Source organism: Drosophila serrata, unplaced genomic scaffold, assembly GCF_035046125.1.
Source record: "Drosophila serrata isolate PLE 108 unplaced genomic scaffold, ASM3504612v1 contig_96, whole genome shotgun sequence".
In the NCBI taxonomy this organism is placed as follows: Eukaryota; Metazoa; Arthropoda; class Insecta; order Diptera; family Drosophilidae; genus Drosophila; species Drosophila serrata.
Window position 1 is genome coordinate 71,336 of NW_028256994.1, and position 23,615 is coordinate 94,950.

Sequence of the window (23,615 nt, forward strand, 5' to 3'; positions counted from 1 at the left end):
GCGCATGTCCTACAACTAGCGACGATTTCGCTCGCTAGCTTAGCCATTTTTGGGAAGTAGTACTCCGAGAGTACCTGCTTCACATTTTCTTGGGCCGATCTGTGAGCCCTGTTGTGTTCAACGGTGAGGACTTCTCGCCTCTCGGCGACTGCAAAAATATCCGTCACGCGGTTTTTGCAGTGCCAAAACTTGGTGGCCGGGAATTGCCGAACCAATTCGTCCTGTATCATTGCCAGCGTATGCAAGTCGCAATGAATGGCGTTTACGCCTTTAGGAATGATAATATCTGCGAGCTCTTCGAGCAATGACTCTTTGCATGTGAAGTCGATGCTATGCCGTCTCTTGTTTGCAAAGAGTACGAAGCAGTGTATCGACGGAAAGCGTGCCTCCGCCAGAGTTATCTGGTTTTGAAAGCAATTCAAGGCCTTTTCCGTAGTTTCAATGGCGTGGGTGAGCGACAGCTCACTGTGAATTGTGGCTGCGCTAGAAAAAGCTTTTTCCTCTCCCCAAACGTTAAGTTGCTCTCTTGAGAGGGCATCCGCAACGAGGTTTTCTTTGCCGGGTTTGATTTTCGCATTGCATTTCGGATTGCATTCCGATACTGCGAATGTCAACGGTTGGTTGTCAGTATAGATATTTATATCTTTTACTGCATATACGTATTGGCGTAATTTGGCTAGTGTCCAAACTATGGCCAACAGCTCACGCTCGTTAGTAGCGTAGTTAAGCTCTCGGTCCTTCAGGGTCCTAGATATCATAGTACCAGTCTTCCCTCTTGGGATAGTACCACGCCAATGCCAAATGCCGAGGCATCCGTCGTTAGATCGAATGCCTTCTTGTAGTCGGAATAGCTGAGGATGACACCCTCTGAAGCCAGAATGTTACGCAACTTTTGGAAAGTAAGCCGTTGCTGCTCGCTAAATTGCAACTGGATATTTTTGGATCTGTGCCTACTGACACTTCCATGCTCCCCTTTAAGAATATCAGATATGGGCCTAGCTATTGATGCAAAATTTTTGATGAAGCATCGGTAATAACTGGCCAGGCCAAGGAACGATCTCACCTTGAATACATTTTTGGATTCGGGGAATTCCTGAATGGAGTTGGTTTTTTCTGGGTCAGTTGTGGCACCTTTATTGGTGACAATAAAGCCCAAAAAACTAACGTTTAAAAAAAAAGGATTTTTTCGTTTACACCCTCATGTTGGCATCATGCAGGCTCTTAAGAACCTAATCTACATGGCGTATGTGGGCGTTTTCGTCTTCTGAAAAAACGATGACATCATCAACATAGACATAGCAAAATTTGCCAATCTGCTCTCTCAGTATGTCGTCGATGGTTCTTTGGAAGATGCTGCCAGCATTCTTCAATCCAAATGGAAGCCGGCGAAATTCGTATTTTCCTCCGTTAACGGAAAAGGAAGTCTTTTCGCGGTCGCGCTCTGCCAGAGTGATCTGGTGGTAGCTTGACTTCAAATCGAGTGTCGTGAAGTATTTGGCTTTGCCTAAATTCCCTACCATCATAGAGATATTTGGCATGGGATAGCGATCAGTCATCGTCCTCTCGTTCAATTTGCGAAAGTCTAATACAAGCTGCATTTTGCGGTTGCCCGCTTCGTTAGTGCCCTTTTTGTCTGCTAACCTTATTGGGTTATTGTAGGGGGATTTTGACTTTTGTATTATGACAATTTTTTAGCAACTCTTAAATTTCGCCATTGACAAAATCCGCTGCCCCCATTGGGTAAGGTAAAGCTTGGCATAAATGGGCTTCTCGCTAACCGTCCTGATGGTAGCTACCACCGACGTGTTGTAAGGCAGGGCCTCGTTGGGGTTTGCAAATGCTTTTTTCGTTCGCCAAGCATTTTGATAAAGGCCTCTCTAATTAGAGGCGGCACGTCCGAGCAATCAATGTTGGTAAAATTGACGTCGGGGCACGATTGGAATTCTAACTTTTCTACTTCGGAGCCCAATTTGAGGTGGCCGGAAGCTAGACAAAGCGATGCCCCTGCCAGTTTTAACAGGTCAAGGCCAATTACGGCATCAAAGGAGGACAAATCTGGTAATATGAAGAACGTGGCCTTCAAGTTGAATACGGAAATACTTAGCACTTTTTGTGATGGTGGTGACGCCATGGATCGAATATATCATGAATGGCGATTCTACCGGGCGGCCGCCTTACAATCCCTCGTGTGGACGGATGAAATTTTTTCCGCACCCGTGTCTATCAAAAGCTTCATATCTACCCCCGCTACTCTTTGTCTGATGACGAGCAGCAGGAATTTTCCCCTAAAATATTAATAGTGTCCGAATCCTATTCATGGACGGCATCGTCATTGATTTCTTGTGCCGCGTTTGAAGCTGCGGCGGTGTATTTGTCTTCGATTTCGTTTGGGCCCTGTGTAATGTGGTTAACCCTCTGTCTCTTGTGCGGGCCGGATCGATCGGACCCGGCCGGCTTCCTATTTTGGTAGGCCGGCGCTTGAGATGGCTTGAGCATCCTAGACATTGAAGGGTCAACCTCCATGGGCTCTGGCGTATTCTCACGACGCCTGTCGTTGTTCACTCTCACACTCTCACACACACACCGCACTCACTTGGGGATGCCCTTGATAGGACGTTTGTTGGCGATCTTGCGCCTTTGGAATTTGCTTCCTGTTCCTATTCTCCAAGCTCTTTGCACACGATGTTGCGACAGTGTATCTTTCGTGGTTTGATTCCACCTCTTGAGCCAATGCCAACGCAGTTGGCATGTCTTTCGGCTTTGCCGAGAAAAGGACATTGGATAGGCTGCGCTTGAGGCCCGAAATAAAAATGCGGAGCGCATCATCCCGGAATTTTTCGCACATAAATCTTGCCGCCGATGCTTCGTACGACATAGTTGCCTTATTCGTGAGAAAGGTGAGTTTTTTCTCAACCTCGTTATAGTATTGTAGGAGCGTGAGGCTTCCCTGTCTGAGGGTGCCCATCTCCTGCTCGATGACGTGAATCTGTCGCTTGTCACTATATGTGAAATCGAGGCGGTCTATGATCGCATAGAAATTCAATATTGTGCCAAACGAGGATAGCACCGCATCGGCAGGGCCCCTAATCTTACTCCTAATTATGACTACCGCCTGATAATGGCGTGAGCTATTAACATAATTCCCAAATATGTAATATGTGGCTACTGCCGCTTGCCGCCAAGAGACGTGTTTCTTATGCCCTCGTAAATTCGGGCAGGCATTTAACGGCATTTAAAGGCACGTTGCATTGGACATTGTCTTTGATGTCAATGGGCTCATAAACTTTGATTTTTGGAGCTTCTGCTGGTGTGGGTGCGATTGCACCGCCGCCACTTTGGCGGCCAACTGCTGTATGGCTGGGCGCAATTCCTGTTCTTTGCCGACCCTGTCCGCCAGGGCATGGTTAACCGCGGCCTGAATTATAGCTTTAAGCTGGTCTGGATCCATAATTCCTACTGAGGGGTTAGCGGGTGCCCGTATTGGGGTGGAATTACGCGGGGGCCCTTCACTATCAGACTCTGAGTCACTAGCGTATCGTTTGTTTTCCCTATACTGTTGGAATAGATAGCTCATATGTGGCCAAGCTAAATCCCACTAGTAAAGAAATGATTGCTCAAGTTAATTTGCCCATGAAGGCAGTTGGCATGGCAAGGGGTATGCGGATGAGGAGCCGCCGCCTTAGCAACAATGTATGTATGTGAGCTCGTCGAACCGAGCTGCTGCCTTGTCAAGCGGTAACAGGGTGAGGGGTACGCAGGGACTGAGCCTCCGCTACGAAAAACAAAGAAGTGAAGAACAACAATTTGCCACACAAATGCAAATGCAGCCGTATCGGGTTCCCATCAGTGGTGTGGGGGCAATAAAAAATTTACTCCGAGGCAAATACTAAGAATTTAGGGTCTAAGCAAAAAAACTCAACGAATAATATAAATCAATTCACAATTTATGAATATCCAAAAGGCAGAATTAAACGCCGATATTTAGTGAAAAAAAAATTTTAAATAAATTCACGATTATGCGGCCGCTGGCATCCTTTCGCTCAGGCCGAGATATCTAATATTCGTACTTATTTGTGGCAATAAAAAAAAAATGCAAATAATACACAGACAGATATAACAGCATAAGACAAATATTAATATCGCACATATAATTTCACAATTTAAATTGTCAATAAAATAATGAGTTAAATAATCTTTATTTCATAGAAAGTTAACACAAAATTATTGAAGCGGAGCTGCAAAACTTATTCTGGCAGCGATTTATTTGATTTAATTTAAAGCTACTCAAATGCAGATATAGGGAAGTATATGAATGGAGGTGCTCACTTACATATTCCCCCTATTTGTTTCAGTGGGTTCTATTCAATGTTGGGCGCCAATTAATTAAATGTTTTAGCGACGGACAAAACTGTATTAAAAAAAAAGGGAAAAAATGTTCGTTATTATATTTAAGTTTTAAGTACATTATCAATGTGAAACTAATGTATTAATTAATAAAACGCTTTCAAAGAATATTTACAAATTTGCTTATATTTTAATAAATATACTAATATTCAAATTTGCGTAGTCGATTCGACGAAGCATGACCTTAATGTAATACAAATAAGCATGACCACCTAGGGTTAAGAAGATCAAAAACGGAACTAAGTTCACCAACCATAACTTTTTTGTTTGTTTTTTTTTTTTTAGAATCAGCAGTTTCTGATGACACTTCCACCATATCCAAAAACAAATGTTCTACCCGATTGGTGTTTTCATCATAGATTACAGCAGTAAAACAACCTTGTTTTATCCGTCGTTTCATCCATTAATCACTGGCAAGTACGTTGAAAGTTTCAGACCGTTCTTTATTTCTGATAATTTTTTCTAATGGCGTTCTGAATTCATATGTGTGTCGAATCAGGTCACTTAGCGCTAGGATCGACCAGAGAACGGCTTCGGGTGAATGAAAAAATTCGTACGCGCTCAACAGCCGAATAATCACACTGTTCGGATCAGCCGATCAAACTTGCATGCGCTCACATTTTCATTGTATAATTTAAATACACTCGGGTGCGAGCGATTTTTTGTTTCACTCCAAATTGTTCGGCTCGTGTTCAGCATAATGATTTCGGGCGCTACTCATTCGGTTCAACAATCAGTTTTTTGAACAAGAATAGCACTCAACTCACAAAAATCAACTCGTATGGTTTTACTAATGCGCGCAGCAAACGGAACTTTTTTTGCACTGATAAAATGTGCGATGAAGAAGGTGAAACACAACACAATGAAAATGATTTCACAACAAAGCGTTTATTTTCATGTTTTAATTTTATTTTAAAACAAATAAGGAACATATTCATTGGTTCTTCGCATTTTTATTTCAAATTTATATTAAACTTAATTATGTTTTACATTTACATACTGTACATTTGTTTCTGTACATGCATTCGTGTCATCTTGTCGCTAATCGTTTACTCATATACGATCAACTCGAATTGATCCGAATGATGCTTTCGTCAACATATGCTCATTTTTTGATCGGAATGATGCGTACGGCAAAATGAGTTGATTTTCACTCATCACTGTTTTTGTTCAGTGAGTTGAATTAAGTGAGAAATTTTGAACCGAAGACTCAAGATTATCGGAATGATGCGTACGGCCAAATGAGTTGATTTTTACTCATCACTGTGTTTTGTTCAGTGAGTTAAGTTGATTGAAAAAGTTCGCGTATGATTAAATCAAGAAATAGTGATTTTTGCAGTTTTCTGATCGACACCGAACAGAGTTTACAAATTGCTAAATAATTTCCGTCTCTCATATTCGAATCCTTGCATAGGTTGAGAAGTTTGGTACCTTAAGCCATTATTCTTTAAATGTATTCAAGCGTTTTATTTTTTAGATCTGTGTACTATTTGACTCCATTGTCATAAAATCTACTGAAGTCAAACTTGAACTTGGAGCAGCATATTCTTCTGTACTAGAAGTTGATGACTCCGATAAATTGAGCTCAGATTCTCTTTTACCTTTAAGCTTATTTAACCTTAACCTTAACCTTTATTGTATAAGGTTTTATTATTTTACCTTAGGATTGTCTTGTTTATTTTTGTTTTCACCATTTAATAACCATTTATCTATATTTCCACAAAGCAGTTAGTAAGGAAAGAAAAGATAAAAGAGAAAAAGGGAACCCCTTGATCATAGTCAAGACAAGACAGACATCAGACCCTGTAGGAATGTGCCATACATAGAGATATGCAATTACTGGTATTTTGATCTTTCGTCACGAGACCGTCATAAGTATTTGAGCTATACTTAATGATTCAAAATAATGTTGTTATGGATAATAAACGAGGAAATATTTTCCGATCAAAATATGATGTCAAAATTCCCGCTTTTCCCCACATAATGCCAGTCCCCAATAAATCCCCAAACAACATGAGTTTCCCCGCTGTTTGGGTAATTCCCTATAGATTGGCAGCCCTGGTGAGCGGGTAACTTCTTGTGAATTTCTTAATGAATTTCATTTGTGGAGTGGTCGACTCGACGTGTAATAAACGTAGTAGGAAAGATCATGAATTATAAAGGAATGATAATTCAGACTTAACTATTGATTGTTGGTTTGTTTTTATTACGGCGAAGAGAGTGTCAAATAACTTCAAAAGGATGTAAGTAAGCGGCGGAGATTAAAATAGCAAGGGCAAATAACACTATCGCCACCCACAGCGCTTGTGTGTTCCTCTTATAAACTAACTTTTTAGGGTCCATCCGTTGATCTGAATATTTCAACCGTTTGACCAATCATTAAACTTACTGAAAAAGCTCTTAGGCATTATATTGTAGAAGATAAATGTGCCATACGACAATTTGTCGTTTTGGGTGCATTCATTAAGAAGTCTACAACTAACCATGAGAAAAACGTGGTTATTTATGGTTAATGCCAAAGACTTCCAACGATTGGCTTTGGGATTATTTAATTTTCATCGCAAAAGCCATCTGAACTGTCAACTTGCTACGAATCAATTAAAATGGAAGACCCCTTGGAATAAATTGGAGTTCCTAGGATTTGGATTTTTTCTCCTTTGAATTTGCCCTTGATGATCTTTGCTTGAATTACATTGTTCATCAGTTTCTTTCCAGACTATCTATACGAGGTGTGCTCCGAAAGTACGGTGACTTTTCAAATTTCTCTGGTAACATATTTTCGATTATCGATTTTTATTTTGTATTTTTTCTTTATGGTAGTACACTCTTCCCTAACATCTGTACCAAGTTTCAAGTGAAACCCCTTTTTTGTTTGGTTGTGAGAGGCGTAAAGGTTACAAGTTGTTTTGCGTGCTCGTCGATTTTTTGCTATCGAAAAATATGTACAAGGTTCTTATGGAATAAAATATTTAAAAAATCTCAGAGAGATTGAAAAATATACATTTAATTTTGAATATTTAAAAAAACGCGCGTAACGAATGTCAACGTCATCTGTAATCGGTAATCTGTGAAACCATATCGATAACACAAAAATCTGTGGTAATCTGTGACAACCCATCCACCGCGGGCTGACCGATTGGGGGGAAAATTGGCAGGGAGGTAGCTTAGAGCCAGGAGACGGACATAGGATACTTTTTATCCCTTCCGACAGAAAAGCGGGATATCCATCGCTGATATATAGCATTTACTACAAATATATCAAGTAGTCGTTTCCTAACATTTCAATTAAAAACAATAAAGTAAATAAATAGGCATTTGTCCTAAATGTGGGCAGTTGTTGTGTTAATTATGTGGATCGTACATTTGAGGTTATAGTCCAAAAGGACGACGTGTATTCACAGAACTTAAACGAAGAAAGACAAAATATAAAAAGAGAAAGTGCTCTATTGAGAAAACGAGTGAGGACACGAAGATCATTGGCATCAACGGAGAACTACAGTGATGATGTAAAGTTAGATATTGGACCAATGACAACTATATGGCGATATTGCAATGCGTTAAAGTTCAAAAGAGAAACGGCGGGATTGTGCTGCGCAAGTGAAAAAGTTAAAGTGGCTCCATTACTTTTCAAATATAAATCAAAAAGAAAAAAAATTTATTAATTTTTAATCAGCAAACAAAATGTTATATAAAACGAAGCCATCTGGTGGCGAAACGAAGTTCGCCAGGTTTCCTAGTTTACAATATATTTGAATTCACAACAAAAAGAAAACCATATTACAAAATCATTATCATTACAAGTACTAATGAAGGAAAAACAAAATTCCAATGATAAGTTGGCGTTGGGAAGCATCATGAAGACTTATCCTGGCAAGGAAAACATCGTCCGAGGAAAAGCTACCGCTGCGCTAAGCTGAAGGGATAACACAATCGTGCGTGGAAAAGCTACCGCTGCGCTAAGCTGAAGGGATAATACAATGTAGGAAAAAAAACATGAGAGGAAGCTAACTTCGGCACGCAGAAGTTTAAATGCCATTGCAGATAATTATTAAAAAACAAGAAAGGAAGCTATCTTCAGCACGCCGAAGTTTATATACCCTTGCAGATAGAACTTTAATGACTAGGAATGACGGCTTTCTATTTTATAAAACGGGAGTGGTAAGTCCAGGAACTCGATCTTTAAAACCAAATGAAGACTCGGAATTTAAAGTCAGTTCCGAGTGAAACCTTAATTTAAAGTATTCTCGAGGTATGACCATCATAAGGAATCCAGTAATTGGGAGCAGTAAGGGGAAGAAAGAGGATACCCTCCGGATCGGTGCAAATACGAGCCTTGAAACGGAATACTGACAAAATTGATTGGATGCAGCAAAGTGTGATGCCGATGGCACGCCAAACAGTTGTGGACGCTTTGTGAAGTCTATAACCTTTTAAAAGTTATTTAAGCACAACAGCTTATCTGGATGTAAGACGAACGATCGTCAATCGTTATCTGAAGGAAGCGTGAACATATAGCCACTAAATGGTTTTTTTTTTCACACAAATCGCATATTTTGGATATTAGAGTTATCTTCGTAGTAAATGATTTTAATACTCGTGGTGACACGTTCGAGGTATCGGTTTGGATAGGCAAAGGCTGAACGTAGGAGGTTGAATATAATCTATGGACTCTAGAGTTCTATAACGCTCCGTTAAAAAGAACTAAGTTTTAGCCATTTTGGAATTTCGAATTTATTTGGGATGGATTGCGATAATGCGAGCGTAAGCTTGGGATATTTCGTAAAGCACAAATAAAGCCCTAGTTAAAAAAACTTAATGAGTCTGCAGCTACTGTTTTACGCTTATGCGACCCTCCACCAATCCTAAATTCATCCGAAGCAGATATTGAAAAGGGTTTATCGCTATTATTGGACACTTGAACTACGAAACATCAATATACTGCAAGGGTATGAGAAAATTCTGAAATTTAAGACTTCCAGATATCCTAATGAAATATCAGTAGGTAAACATATGCAGAAGTGGAACTGTAGAGTCTTCCAGACAATTGAAAATTGGCTTGATGGCACGGAGTACACAATTCAGTACAGTACACGGATGGCAGTACTGGCTACAATGAATACAAGCAATACAACATCGTATATCCCACTTCAGCTTATAAATCATAAATTAATCATAAATCATAGCTTGTAACTTACTATGGTAGATGGTAAATTGTACAATGCATTAAGCAATACGTGGTCTATGAAATGTTTTATTTGTGGTGCAAAACCCAAAAAAGAAGTTGATGAAAAACATATTAAATTCGGCTTATCACCACTTCATTCGTACATACGCTTTTTTGAGTACTTTTTGCACAATTCATACAAGTTAAAAGCAAAAATGTTGCAAGCAAGATCAGCAGAACAAAAGCTTTATGTACTGCAAATAAAACATCGAGTCTAAGCAGAATTTCGTGATAAAATGGGTATTATTGTTGATAAGCCAAGCGACGGATGTAGAGGAACTTCCAACGAAATACAGCCAGGAAAAAGATAATGGGGTAATAAACCGAATTTGAAGGCTATGCGATAGATACTGCTAATTAGTCAATAAAAAAGTATCCATGGTTCCATCTTTCAGCAGCAGCACATACGATTTTAATTCACGGTGCGAAGGTATTAGACCATATGTTGCTGTCGAATGAAGAGCTCTCAAAGAATGCTAAGGAGTCTTATAAAAAAAAACGAAGATGTCTCGCATAAAGAAAAAAAAAACTAAACAACATTTTAATTGTTAGAAGATATTTAATAAATTTTTTTCATTCAAATTGAGATCTATTTAACTTTTAAAATAAATTTTCTCTTTTATATTATTAGAAGAACTCGAGAATTTCATTTGTTTATATTTACAAAAGCTTACAGGGGTGGTGGGGAAAGGAGAGGAAAAGAGAGGAATTACACATTCAAAAGTGTATACCGAAGATAATTTAAAAATACTAAATATATTTGATTCCGATAATACAATTTTAGCATGTCAAATTTAGGTTAGGTTAGGTTACACCGGACGGCCTTCCTGAGGGGGTCAATCATAGGCCAGTATGGCCCTTATTTATCCGGATGTTGTTTTTCACATGGTCCTGGAGAATCTTACGCGGTGCTGAAATCCTTTAGGATCGCGGTATTTTTTGCGAAGGCAAGTAGTTCACCTGGCGATCTACTAGTGATGCCAGTACCGGGGCACCTAAGTGCTTTACTCTTGCCTGCGTTAGGGCTGGGCACTTACAGATGAGATGATCCAAGGTTTCGGCTGCCTCAGGTTCATCGCATTTCCTGCAGTTGCCGTTGTTGGTGATGCCCAGCCTGACTGCATGCGCGGCAACCAGGCAGTGACCCGTAAGCATTCCCACTAGTATTCTGCAGTCTTTTCCGGGATAGATGCAATGCGTAGTGGTTGAGTTTGTCATTGCTCTCTTTGCACATGATTTTAGTTGTTTTGCAAGTCGCAGAGTTTCCTCTCCGCCTGCTTTTTACTCGTACGTCGTACGTTGTCGTGCTCAGGATATCTAGTGCATCCCTACTTGCCAGTACATTTTTGGAACTGACCAATGACGATTGCATGGATCTAATCGCCGCCTGACTGTCTACGCACAGGTTTACCGCCTCACATGGGCGGGCTATTTCCTGCGCAAGCCCTGCCACCTTCCTGATGGCGAAGACTTCCGCTGGAATATGCTGCAGTGGCTTGGTAGCTTATCCGACACCCTCATCTCGGGGTCTGTACAGTATATACCCGCTCCAACTCCTTCTTCTATCTTGGAGCCGTCAGTGTAAATATTGAGGTGTCGAGCGTGGTCCGGAACCGTTTTCAAGTCTTCAGGTCCCATAGATGTTGTTTTCACATCCGGGCAAGTTCTAGGCGTCATGGATTTAGATACACTGCTCATGGTTAGACCAATAAAACTGTGCCCGTATCCTTTTTAAATTTACTGGAAGTATTTTGCGCACCATCGGCATATAAGCCTTACAACGTTGATATGAGAACTATACGATATAGTCGTCCGATGCACAGTAGGAGAAACAGCTGATTTAGCAGCGATAAATTCAGATTTCAACTTCAATTTTGGTGCCAATATCAATCTATAATCGATTATTAATATGTCATATAGGTCAAAAACACTTAACAATTCGCATTTGTTTCTATAGTCGCATACACTCATAAAAATATTTTTCTAGATTTAAGAAAAATCGCCCTAAAAAAAAATCGCCTTTAAACTAAGAAAAATTTTCTAGAATTAAGAAAAGGTTTTCATACATTTAGGGAATGGCACCATAAAATCAAGACAAGCCGCCATAAACACAATTTTTTAGGGTTAATTTACTTTTTTTTCTAAAATTTAGGGCGATTTTTCCTGATTTTGTTCGTTTGGCGTCTTTCTCAATATACGGGCGAATCGCCCTAGTTTTGACGGTCAATTTTTCGTGTAACCAAGTCGAACTCGCCCTAGAACTACAGGATACAGATGTAAGTTTAAAGGGGAATGCATAAGAATGACAGAGACGGAGATATTTTCGGTATTCTTCGGGAGGGCTTCGGGTTTTCAGTTCGTATAAAGGGTTAGATTCGGGTTTTCAGTGCGTGCAAACAGATCAAAGAGTGAAGTTGCGTGTAAAAAGTCCAGCGATGGAGACATTTAAAAAAAATTTGAACGGGGATATGTTGCTCAACATTTTTGAAGGTAAGTTTATTATTATTGTTTACTTAAAGGAATTTATATACATAGATATATAATCTTAATCTAATAGAAGATGAAAAACGGAAATTCACAATTAGTGCAACTTGGGACCAACTTCGAGGGGAAATTCCAACGGAGCTTGTTGGTGTGGCCGTTGAGTTTTATAATCTTGGAAAAACTCACGCGTAATGTATGTAAGTAATTCAATATGAACCATATTATTTGTACAAATTAGCAAAAAACAAACATGTACATACATATACATGCATATATACATATATACATGCATATACATACATATATACCTACAAACGTGTTGGTGCATGATTGCATCATCTTTTTTTGACACATGGAACCCTAACCAAAGACAATAGAATTTGAAATAAGCGCGCGCACTCACACACACACACCCCTTATTCAAAGACGTAAAAACTGGAGGTATATACAGTTACATACATGTACATATGTATATATAGTGAAGTGTTTTAATATTGTGAGTCGAACTAATGTCCCGTCAGTTGACTAAGGACAACGCTAAGTTGAATTAAAACAAACGAATATTCCGCTTCACGTCTTTATTCAATTGTACTCAGCTTAAGACTAAATTAATGTGACAAAAATCTTACTTCTACTGCCCTTTGTTTACAAAAGTTGGGGAGCGAGATCGCCCGCTTGGGATATTGATTGAAGAATTATTTATGTTATTGAGAAGGAGCATTGCTTGCTCCGGATGTGGATTGTTTACATTGGTTCAGCGTGGGATCGCCTACGCTGCAGATTCATATTTCTTGGAACATAGCTGAATTTGTGAATATGTCACTTCCCTCCCCTTAAAAGGGTTGCCTATGATTGGGTTGGCATTTCAGGGTACAATGCAGGCAATTGGTTTTGTGCCGGTTCTATTTCTTGTTGTGGTTCTTGATTATTTTTTGCTTGTTTTCTAAATTTTGTATATAAAAAGGTAAGTGGATTTTGTGTATACAATTTTGATAGGACAACAAAAATAATAAGAACGATAACAACTAATATTATAATTACGTAAAGTGTGGTATTATTTTCTGAAATTAGTTTTAAAACGTCATTATGTTCTACTATTTTTATCTTAGTAACATTAATCGGTGAATACAATGCTGTTAAATCAAATTCTGGACTTAACGAATTTTCGCTTAAAATAACATTTCCAATTTTAACTCTACATTGTTTTATTCTAATAATTTTGCTTCCATTTATTTTAATATCGCCATTTAATTCTTGACAATTTTGTTCGATTGTAGTTTCAGTTAGATTCCATGTAAGTATAATATTTGGTTCTACATATTGAATCATTTCCTTTGTAGGAGTTGGTATAAAATTACAAATTGGATTTTTACGCTTAATTATATTTTTAATGCATTCATTATTAACTTCTTTATTGTCTTGATTATAAATTTTATTCTTATCTTCAAAATATGATTGTTGATCTGAATAGTCTAACTGATATCCATTATGGTCGGGATAAGGAATTATTTTAATGGTGTTAATGGTTTTGTGGTTAATAGGGATATGTGAAATAAGTAACAATTCGTTATTTTTGTAGTCAATCCACGTAGATGTTTTGATTAAAAGTATATTTTGGCTGTTAATGCGTTCTAGTTTGTCGTAATTGAGTAACTTTGGGTTAAAAAGTCCAAGACGTGAAAGTTGCATGCCCATTTCGATGTCTTCAATGTACTCAATAAATTGCATGAGTTCATAAACAAGTGTGTCAATACTATTGCGGTTATTTTGGTAGTTAGTAAGTTTCTCTAGTCCTTCATTCACAAACTTTATGACATCATTTAATTTATGAAGTTGAATTGAATTTTCTGCAATTATGTCAATTTTTTTGTTAATGTTTACCCTATCATTTTCATCAAGTGTGCCAAAAAGAAATTTAAAAGATGAACCTATTATGTCAAATAGTCCACGTTTCTGCCTATTTTGCTGATGAATAGTTATACCATTTAATTCTTTTAGTAGTTTATTGTACAAATATTTCATTCTGGGCGAGTCTTTGATTTTGTTACCAAAAGATTCAGTGATAATATTGATTTCTGTTAGATTAATTCTTAAACAGTGATGTTCATATACTACCGGTATTTGAATTGGAACGCTTGAGAAGAGTAAATAGCCAAGGTCGGAATCTGTGTTGGTTATTTGAATTTGTTGAGTGTGGCCCGTGGTGAATAAGAGAAATAACATCATCGTACAGAAGATTCCTGTGGAAGTTTAACGGCATTAGTTTTCTTTTGTTTCTTAAATTGTGTTTTGTAGTATTGGGTTTCCCTATTTCGATTAATAATTTTGTAATGGTCTTCGTCTATTTTTTCTACATTTTTATTTGCTTTAAATGGATTTTCTAATTTTCCCTTTTGAAGTGGACCTTTTCTGTATCTAGTGTCAATGTTAAATTCCTGTCGATCTTCATTTATTTTATCTATTTTCCTTTCTTTAATATTTTGAGTGTTTAATATTGGATGTCCAGCGTATAAGAATATTTGAGCAGGTGTTTGTCCAGTGGTGTCATGTTTTATTTTATGATTGTATGTGTAAAGAATTGTCTCTATCTTGCTTAATTTTACTTCTTCATCATCGGATGAGTTGATTATTCGGATTTTTTCATTTATTGTCTTATGTAGTCTTTCGACGTCTGCTACACCGGTTTTTGCCGTGTTAAGTTGTAATTCAATTCCTTCTGTTTCAAGCCATCGCTTTAGAGTCAAGCTGGTGAAAGCTCCGTCTCTGTCTGCCTTTAGTAATTTGGGTTTACCTAACTGATTAAAAATGCGCATTAGTGCGTTCCTGCATTCTATCCAATCCTTTGATTTAATATGTTCAAGTGTAGCGAATTTTGAATAAATGTCAATGCAACTGATGTAATGTTTTCCCTCAGATGAATAAATATCTACCACAAATTTGTCTCGACAATGTTCAGGGTTGGGTGTGATTTTAAGAGGCATTTTGGTATTTCTGTGTTCTGTTTTAGCCAAATTGCATATGTTGCATTCATTTATTATATTCTGAATTAATAGTTGGCTATTTGGAAAAAAGTGATTTTCTTTAAATAATTTAGTCATTTTCTGTATACCTGGATGTAAAAGTTTTTCATGTGATTGAAGTATAATTTCTTTGAATTCGGCGTATGAACAAACATTCTTTAATAAGTGGAGGCTGCGAATTACTTTAGTGTAAGTGGTATTAATCATTTCTCTGTGTGCTCTTTGAATGATTTCAAAATCTACATCGCTTTCAATATGAATAGTAATGTTTCTATGAATAAAATGATCAAGTAAAATTTGTTTGACTTTGTCGAGTGTCATTACATTATATTGAATTGTTGTAATGGAGTTACCGAATATTGTTGAATGCTCTACTTTATTGTTATCGGATTTAATGAAAATTATTTGTTTTTTGAAATAGTTTATTGGTTTTTCTGTTAAATGAATTAGGTTACTATTATCTTCTTCTGCACTATGTTGAGTAACTTCACTATGGTGATTTTCTTCAATTTTAATTCTTGATAATGCATCGGCAACTGAATTTTCTTTCCCTTTAATATAGTCTATTTTAAATTGGTATTCGTTTAACTTGGCTTTCCATCTTTGTAACTTGGCATTTGGTTCTTTTAAAGTATGCAGCCATCTAAGAGGTTGATGGTCACTAGCAATGAGAAAATGTCGTCCTAGTAAATAATGTCGAAAAGTTTTAGTGGCCCAAACAATGGCAAGTAATTCCTTTTCGATAGCACTGTAATTTAATTCATGTTCATTAAGTGTTCTGCTAATAAAGGATATAGGATGACCATTTTGAGAAAGTACGGCTCCAAGGGCTAGATTACTGGCATCTGTGGTTAAAGTGAATTTTTTTTCGAAATCGGGTAATTGGAGAATTGGTTCTCTAATTATTAATGTTTTAAGTTTTTTGAATGCTTCTATGTAGTCGATATTTTGTGTATCTATTTTTGCTCCTTTTTTTAAACATTTGGTCATTGGTTTTGCTATGTCTGCGTAGTTTGGGATAAATTTACGATAATAACCGGTTAATCCAAGGAAAGCTCTGATCTCTTTTACTTTTGTTGGAATTGGATATGAAACTATGGCTTTAACTTTAAGGGGGTTTGGTTTTATACCATTGGGGGTTACGATGTGACCAAGAAAACTAGCTTCCTTTTTTAAGAATTCACATTTGTCTAACTGTAACTTTAAATTTGCTTCTGCAAGTTTGGAAAAAACTAGCTGTAATGAATTTAAATGTTCGGTAAGGGATGTGGAAAAAATTATTATGTCATCTAAATACACTAAACAGTGTTTATTAAGCAACGGTCGAAGGATATTATTCATACACCTTTGAAAAGTAGCAGGTGCATTTCTAAGGCCAAATGGCATTCGAAGGTATTCGTAATGACCGCTTTTGGTGGAGAATGCAGTTTTAGGTATTGATTCTGAGTCCATTTCTATTTGATGAAATCCCTTTGCCAAATCGATAGTTGTAAAATATTGGCATTTACCTAGTTTACCAAGGATTTCGTCCATGTTTGGTATTGGATATCTGTCGGGAATAGTTATTTCATTTAGCTTTCTATAATCAATTACTACTCTATACTTAATTTTTCCAGATGCATCAGGTTTTTTGGGTACTACCCAGGTAGGACTATTGTATGGTGAATTACTTTCCCTAATTAATCCCTGATTAAGCATTTCCTGTACTTGGTTATCAACTTCAATTTCGTGAGCTTGAGCAAGTGGGTACTGTTTTGAATAAATTGGGGAGTTATGTGTTGTATTTAGTACGTGTTTAATGGTATTTGTAAATGTTAGATTGTCTCCTTCTTCATATTGAAGATTTTTGAATTTATTTAATAAACCTTTCAACCTTGAAGTTTCCTCCTGATTTAGGTGATCTAATCGAAATAATCCGAAATCAATTTTTTTTGTTGATGCCTGAGGTGATTTTTTAATTGGTTCTATTGGCTTTTGGATATAAAAATTTTGGTTCTTTTCTGACTTTGAAGTTATTAATTTATATGTTTTATCAAAAAGGGTAACTGTACTATTTTTGTAATTTATAATTGATTGTGCATTTTTCAACAATTTTCTGCCAATTAGTATATCATAATTATTAGAAAAATTGTGTACATAAAATGGTTCAGTTGTTTTAAAAATACTATTGCTGGGTAACATAATTAAATTGTTCAATGTAATGGGGCCATTTGATGTCAAAACTTCGCATATAGTATTTTGAATAGGAAGGCAAAATATATTTTTATTTATCATATTTATTGTGGATCCTGTGTCTATAAGGCAATTGTATGTGCAACCTTTGTATGCTATTTCTATGTATTGGTGTTGTCCGGGGCTGTTAACCGAAAATTTTCGTTTGGTTCTGAGCTATTTAGATTTTGTTCATCTTTATTTTGGGTGTATTGGACCTGTTGTTGCTGTTGTTGTTCATTAGTCAACCTATGGTATTGATTGTGGTCATAATACTGTTGTTCATAATAATTAGGTTGTATTTCTTCGTATTCGTGTTCGTGTGCGTCTTGAAATCTTAATTCGTCAATAGACATTTTGGTTTGTTCACTGTCCGATGGTCTTAGTCGTTTGGTAACCGGAAAGTTAGTATTTTTAGATGTAGAGGGTTGTTGTTGAGGGTATGTATTTCCTTTAAAATGTGCTGTTTGAGGATTTTGAATTTTATTTGAATATTGTGGAAAAGGATTTTTGTGAGTAAATGGTTGTGTGTTCATGTATTGGTTGGGTCCGAAATGATTTGGCCACATAGTTTGGTTGTTAGGTATTTGTTGTGTATAGGTGGGTCTAAACGATTGTGTGTATTGATTAAAATTAGGTTGGAATGGTTGAGAATATTGTGGGTAACTTGGTCGATATTGGGTTTGTGTATTTGTATTGAATTTGTGTGGTTTAGAATTTTGATTAGGGTTTGAGTTTTTATTACGATTTTCTGGAATTTTATTTAATTCAAAATTAACATGTTCTTCATATATTCCCTCATTTTGTGCGATAGTGATTAATGATCTTAAGTCTTCAATGTTATGATGAGCCAAAATAGTGAATAATTGTATTGGTAATTTTCTGATCAATATTTTAATGGAATCTTTAATCGCCTGAAGATAAATAAGAAAGTCTGGCTGGTTACCTTCTAGATGCAATTTCGAAATTAGTATTTGACGTCGTCTTTCTGCTTCTTCGCAGAATGCTCTCAGATTTCCCTTGTAAGGTGTCTCCCTGAAGTTCTCCAGTAGTTTGTAGTTCGGTGTTTGGGGTTTAAATTCTGCAACTAGTCTCGATCTAAGGGTAGGCCAATCTTCAATGTTCGGAAGGCCCAATGATCGTGTTACGTGTCCGTCCAAGTTTCTTTCGATGGCTCCAAGAAGAATCCTCTGTTGTCGCACATCGTTAGTTTGGTAGAGTGAAATTACATAGTCCACTCTGCTGACGAAAGTGTAGAGAGTTTCTGGATCACCCTTAAAAGGCATGATGTCTTTTAGTTGCCGACGAGCTTCAGCAAGGTTGTTGTCGCTTAGTGCAATATATACATATATATGTAAAATAAAACAATTTGTTAAACCAAAATTGTATTTTAAGATTATATATTAAAATATGTACTTAATGTAAATAGCTAAGTGTAAATATCTTTATATAAATATATGTATGTAAATATTAATATAATAAAATACAAATAAAAAAAACAACAACAAAAAAATTGTGTTTTTTTCAAGGCCTTTAAAAATTAAAAATTCACCCCAAAATCAAGAAAATAGATTCTTATATCTCGGGCCAGTTTTCTTAATTCAAGATAGCTTGCCCTTAAATTTAGAAAAAAAAGTCGCATTTTAGTGGTCAAATAACCCTAAAACTAAGAAAAATCTTTCTAAATTTAAGAAAAATGTACCTTTTATTACAGAAAAATTTTCACATACTTAGGGCAAGTCGCCCTAAAAACAAAGACATTTTTTCTACATCTAAGAAAAATCACCTTAAATTTGAGGAAGTTTCTTTCCCGATTCTAGGGCAAATTTTTCTTAAACTTAGGGCGACTTGCCTTTGGAGCCATTTTTAGGGCGAATTTCTAAATCTACGGGCGAAAAGTGTACTTTTTAGGGCGATTTCGGGTTAACATTTTTATGAGTGTAGTAGTAAAGCTTCAAAAACAACATATGTATAATCCGCTGCTGTCAACCGTTTTCCTGCAATTTTTGACGACACGCTGATATTTGCATAAAATTTTCTTTTTTCACATCGCGATCCAACTTTTTGCTATTATATGAAGAAAGAGGTAGGTTATTGAAGAAAAAATAAGTGTGTGACCTGTGATTTTGTTTTGTTCCAAAATTCAGTACTAATTGTAGTGCTTTGATGAGATTTTATGTTTACTGATAAACTAATCTTTAGTAGAGCTTAACTTTTAAGGTTCGACCCGTTTCGATATAAATATTTTTTGATTAAATTAGTCAACGTTTTGCGCTGTGAAAATTTGAGCCGAATATTCCCGCATATTATTTTTAAATACATTTTTTCAGGTACAATGTCAGTTTCAAAACGAGTGCTTTTCCAGTATGGCATATGGAAAAAGATGCTTGCAAAAAACTTTTGGCTGTAGAAGCATATATCTACAGCAATATTATTAATAAAACTATTTATAAAGAGATAGTGAATGTGCTAAAATAGCTGTCAAAATAAAAAATTTCATCAAAAAATTGGCGTTAAAATGAAGAGAGAAGCATTGAATTCTCAAGAATTTTGAAAAAAATTCGCCTCGAAACACGATGGAAGACTTGGCTCATAAGCTTCTCATTTCATCAGACCCATAACAATGCTATCAAAAAGTTCAGTTTCCCCTCCCAAAAAGGGTGAGCTAATAAATAAAGATATTATCAACCTTACTTTAAATAAAGACTTAGAGGAAAACTTTTCAGAATACACCTCATCAGATACCGAGTAGAGCTACAATTTCGGAAATTATAAATTTAATAGACTAGATGTTCAATTGAAAAAGTCATTTTTAAAGTTGTTTTTATCCGTGTTATATTCATTTATAAATAAATGTATGCTTCCAGAAAAATTTTTTTGAATATATTTCTGATTATATGAGTCTTGATTCAACTTATATAGTTGTCCAATTCATACATAATTTTATAAAAATGTATATATTATACATATTCCCCATATAAAAAAAATCATGAAAATTAGTGGAAAAGATTCCTTAGAATCGAGCAAAACAGACCAGCTATCAAATAGAGCAGTTTGAACGATATTAGAAAAACCAATTTTTTATTTACCTACCCTAGAAGAAAAAAATATTTCATTACTAATTTTGATTTGGGGTATATTTATCTACAAAATGAAATTATCTGTACGCAAAAAGAATCTATTTTGCGGAAGTTATCAATAAATTGCCGCTAAATCAGCCGTTTCTCCCACTATGCGATGCACTATGGGCCAGGAAGTTCATATTTTGGCCAAAACTCTGTAACTTCTAAAATAAATTTTTTAGAGACGTGAAATTTGGCATGCACATTCTCAAAACATTGAATTTTATGTGTTCAAAAATTAGTAATAGAAAATATTTTTTTTTTTATGAAGATAATCCCTACCAAAGTTGAAAAATATTTCCTTTTTTTTGTTTTTCATAGAAAATAAAAAACCAGCAATTCGATTTGGATCTCACTTTACAGAAATGAGTATTTAGATAATATTTATTAGAAAAAAATATATTTGTTGCATTAAATGCAGTAGTTTTTTAGTTTTAAGCCCCTTAAGTTCAAATTTCTAGTCTCAATTACATGAACGTCTTTGAAGCAATCTACCGCAATTTTTGTTTTTTACTTCCAATATGGTCTCTATTACAACAAAAACAAAAAAAAAGTAGTTTTTAAACCAATAATTTTTTTAAGTTTTCACCAAAGAAATCATTTTTATAGATGCTTGTAAAATGTGGCACTAAAAGTATGCCACAAATTTTTTAAATTGTACTTTTGCTTGTCAATGCTTGCAATATATTATTTCTTGCCTGCCTTTAGGCAGTATTATAAAGACTTTTTTTAATAATATAAGTTTAAAAATTTAATTTTGGTATAAAAAACCTCAGAGTGCAAATTTGGGACAGCTTATACGTAAAAGGGAAATATTCAAAGTTATTTTTAAAATTTTTTTCAATTTGATCGGAGGTGGTACGTCGAGGTACCCTAAGTTTGAAATCACAACTTGTGAAAAATGGGTTAAAAACTGTGTTCTTTTTAAATTTGTTTGTAAAATAATAAGTGTAATATATAAAAAACATTTTTTTTTTAATTTTGGGTTGTATTAGTTACATTAAAAGCATTTCGATGTGACTATAGCTGCCCGCATAGGGGCAGGAAATTTTTATTTTTGCCAATAAAATGAAAAAATTAAACGCAAATATCCACTTTGATTAGCTGCCATCTCGTACCCATTGAATAGAGAGTAATAAAATTTTGAAGAAAGATAGCTTAATCTATCCTCTTTATAATGCAATTGTTTTTTTTTCTCATTTTCTTAAAACCATTTTTGACCCTTTTGGCCAAAATCCGGGCCGCCTGGCCCATAGTGCAGCGTTCATGGATGTGAAGGCGAAAATAAAATAAATTAAATAATAAAATAAATAAATAAATCGCTAAGCGGCGCTTCGCAAATAACAATGACGGCTACAACCGCTGCAAATTCAACATACATAGACATTATTAACCATCCGGATCTTTCTTTCCGATCTAGGAAGCCTCGGTTGCCAATTCTGGAGATAGCTCGGTTCCATGGATCCTATTCTGATTGGCCGGACTTTATTGCGACATTCACCACGGTCATCGGAAACGACGAAGAGCTAAGTGATATTGAAAAATTACAATATCCAAGGTCAAGTTTAGGCGGCGTAGCTCTAGAGACCATACGTTTGCTTGAGCTCTTGAACGCCAATTATAAAAAGGCTTTGGATTTACTCACCAATCGATTCGATAATAAAGTTCTACATTTTCAGGCACACGTACAGGCAATATTTGGGTTAAAAGGTGTCGAGAAGGGGTCAGCCAAGGGTTTTCGAGAGTTAAGCGATTGCATGAATTCGCATCTGCGAGCAATCCGTACCCTTGCCACTACGCAACAAATCTTGGATGGATTGCTGATTCACATCATCGCACGAAAGCACGATTAGAAGACGCGCGAAAAATGGGAAGAGGATTTGTCCAACAACAATCTATCTACGTGGGATTCTATGGAGTCGTTCTTGCAGAGGAGAACGCAAACACCAGGCCAGCAGGTGGGGAAAAACCTGCATAAATATAGCTCAAACGCGTTAATTGCTTCCGATAACTCAAATCTTCCGCTATGTATATTTTGTAATGCTAGGGATCATTATTTGGCAAAGTGATCTCGATTTTTAAATTTGAGTACTCATCTTCAGTTACGAGAAGCATAGAAGTTGCACCTGTCTCATCAATATCATCCGGTCCACTTCTAAACTCTCAGCCATCATCATCATCTTCATCAGCATTAGTATCATGTTCACATTCATCGAACTCTCCACCAAACCCCACAGATATTCCGCCTGTTGATTACGTGTTGCATCCAACCGCCATAATCTATGTGAGAAATAAGGCTGGAATTTATGCCTTGCCGAGCAATCTTAGACTCGGCGTCTCAGATAAACTTCTTAACTTCTAACGCCTAGCGAATCAACTAAATTTAAATCATCACAGGTCGCATACACTGGTCTCTGGGATTGGTGAGTCTTCTCTGAATTCTGATTAGGCAGTCGACATTCTAGCGCAATCCCGGGATGCAAGCTATCGGGCCTCATTCTCCGTGCTCGTAAATGGGCAGTACTCTGTTCGTCTCTTGTACACATCAGGATTCAAATCTTTAGGTGATTCCTATTGCCTGGCTCGTGGTCGCTTCAAAAGTTTGGAAGCCAAATTGGATAAGAGCCTAGCTTGGAAGACTCAGTACTCCGCATTTTTACGGGAATATATGGAGCTAGGTCACATGTCTCGTGTAACAAGGGCAGCATCGTTACCACAATACTTTCTTCCTCAATATTGCGTACATAAGCAAGAAAGCACGAGCCCCAAGCTGCGTGTCGTGTTTGATGGATCAGCTAAATCGACTTCTGGTAGGTCTCTGAATGACTTTCTTCTTGGAGGGCCAACAATTCAAAGAAAAATCTTCAACTTTCTGCTTCGCTTTCGATTTTTCAAAGTTGCCCTTTCTGGAGATATCTGCAAGATGTACCGCTGCGTTCGCGTTTCGCATCCTGATGACTTTTTGCTGTACATCGTTTGGCGAGAGAACTCCATGGACGAACTGAGTGTTTTTAAGTTAAACACAGTGACTTATGGAACTAATCCAGCTGCCTTCTTGGCTATAAGAGCCATGCATCAGCTCTCTTATAATGAGGAGGAATCATTCTCGGTTGGAGATAAAATTGTTCGTAGAGATTTCTATGTGCATGA

At 36.5% G+C, this 23,615-nt stretch overlaps 1 pseudogene; it reads left to right on the forward strand.

The window, feature by feature from the left end:
* The first annotated feature begins 21,811 nt into the window (after nt 1-21,811).
* On the forward strand, nt 21,812-22,423 carry LOC147644795 (uncharacterized; annotated as a pseudogene).
* The last annotated feature ends 1,192 nt before the right edge of the window (nt 22,424-23,615 follow it).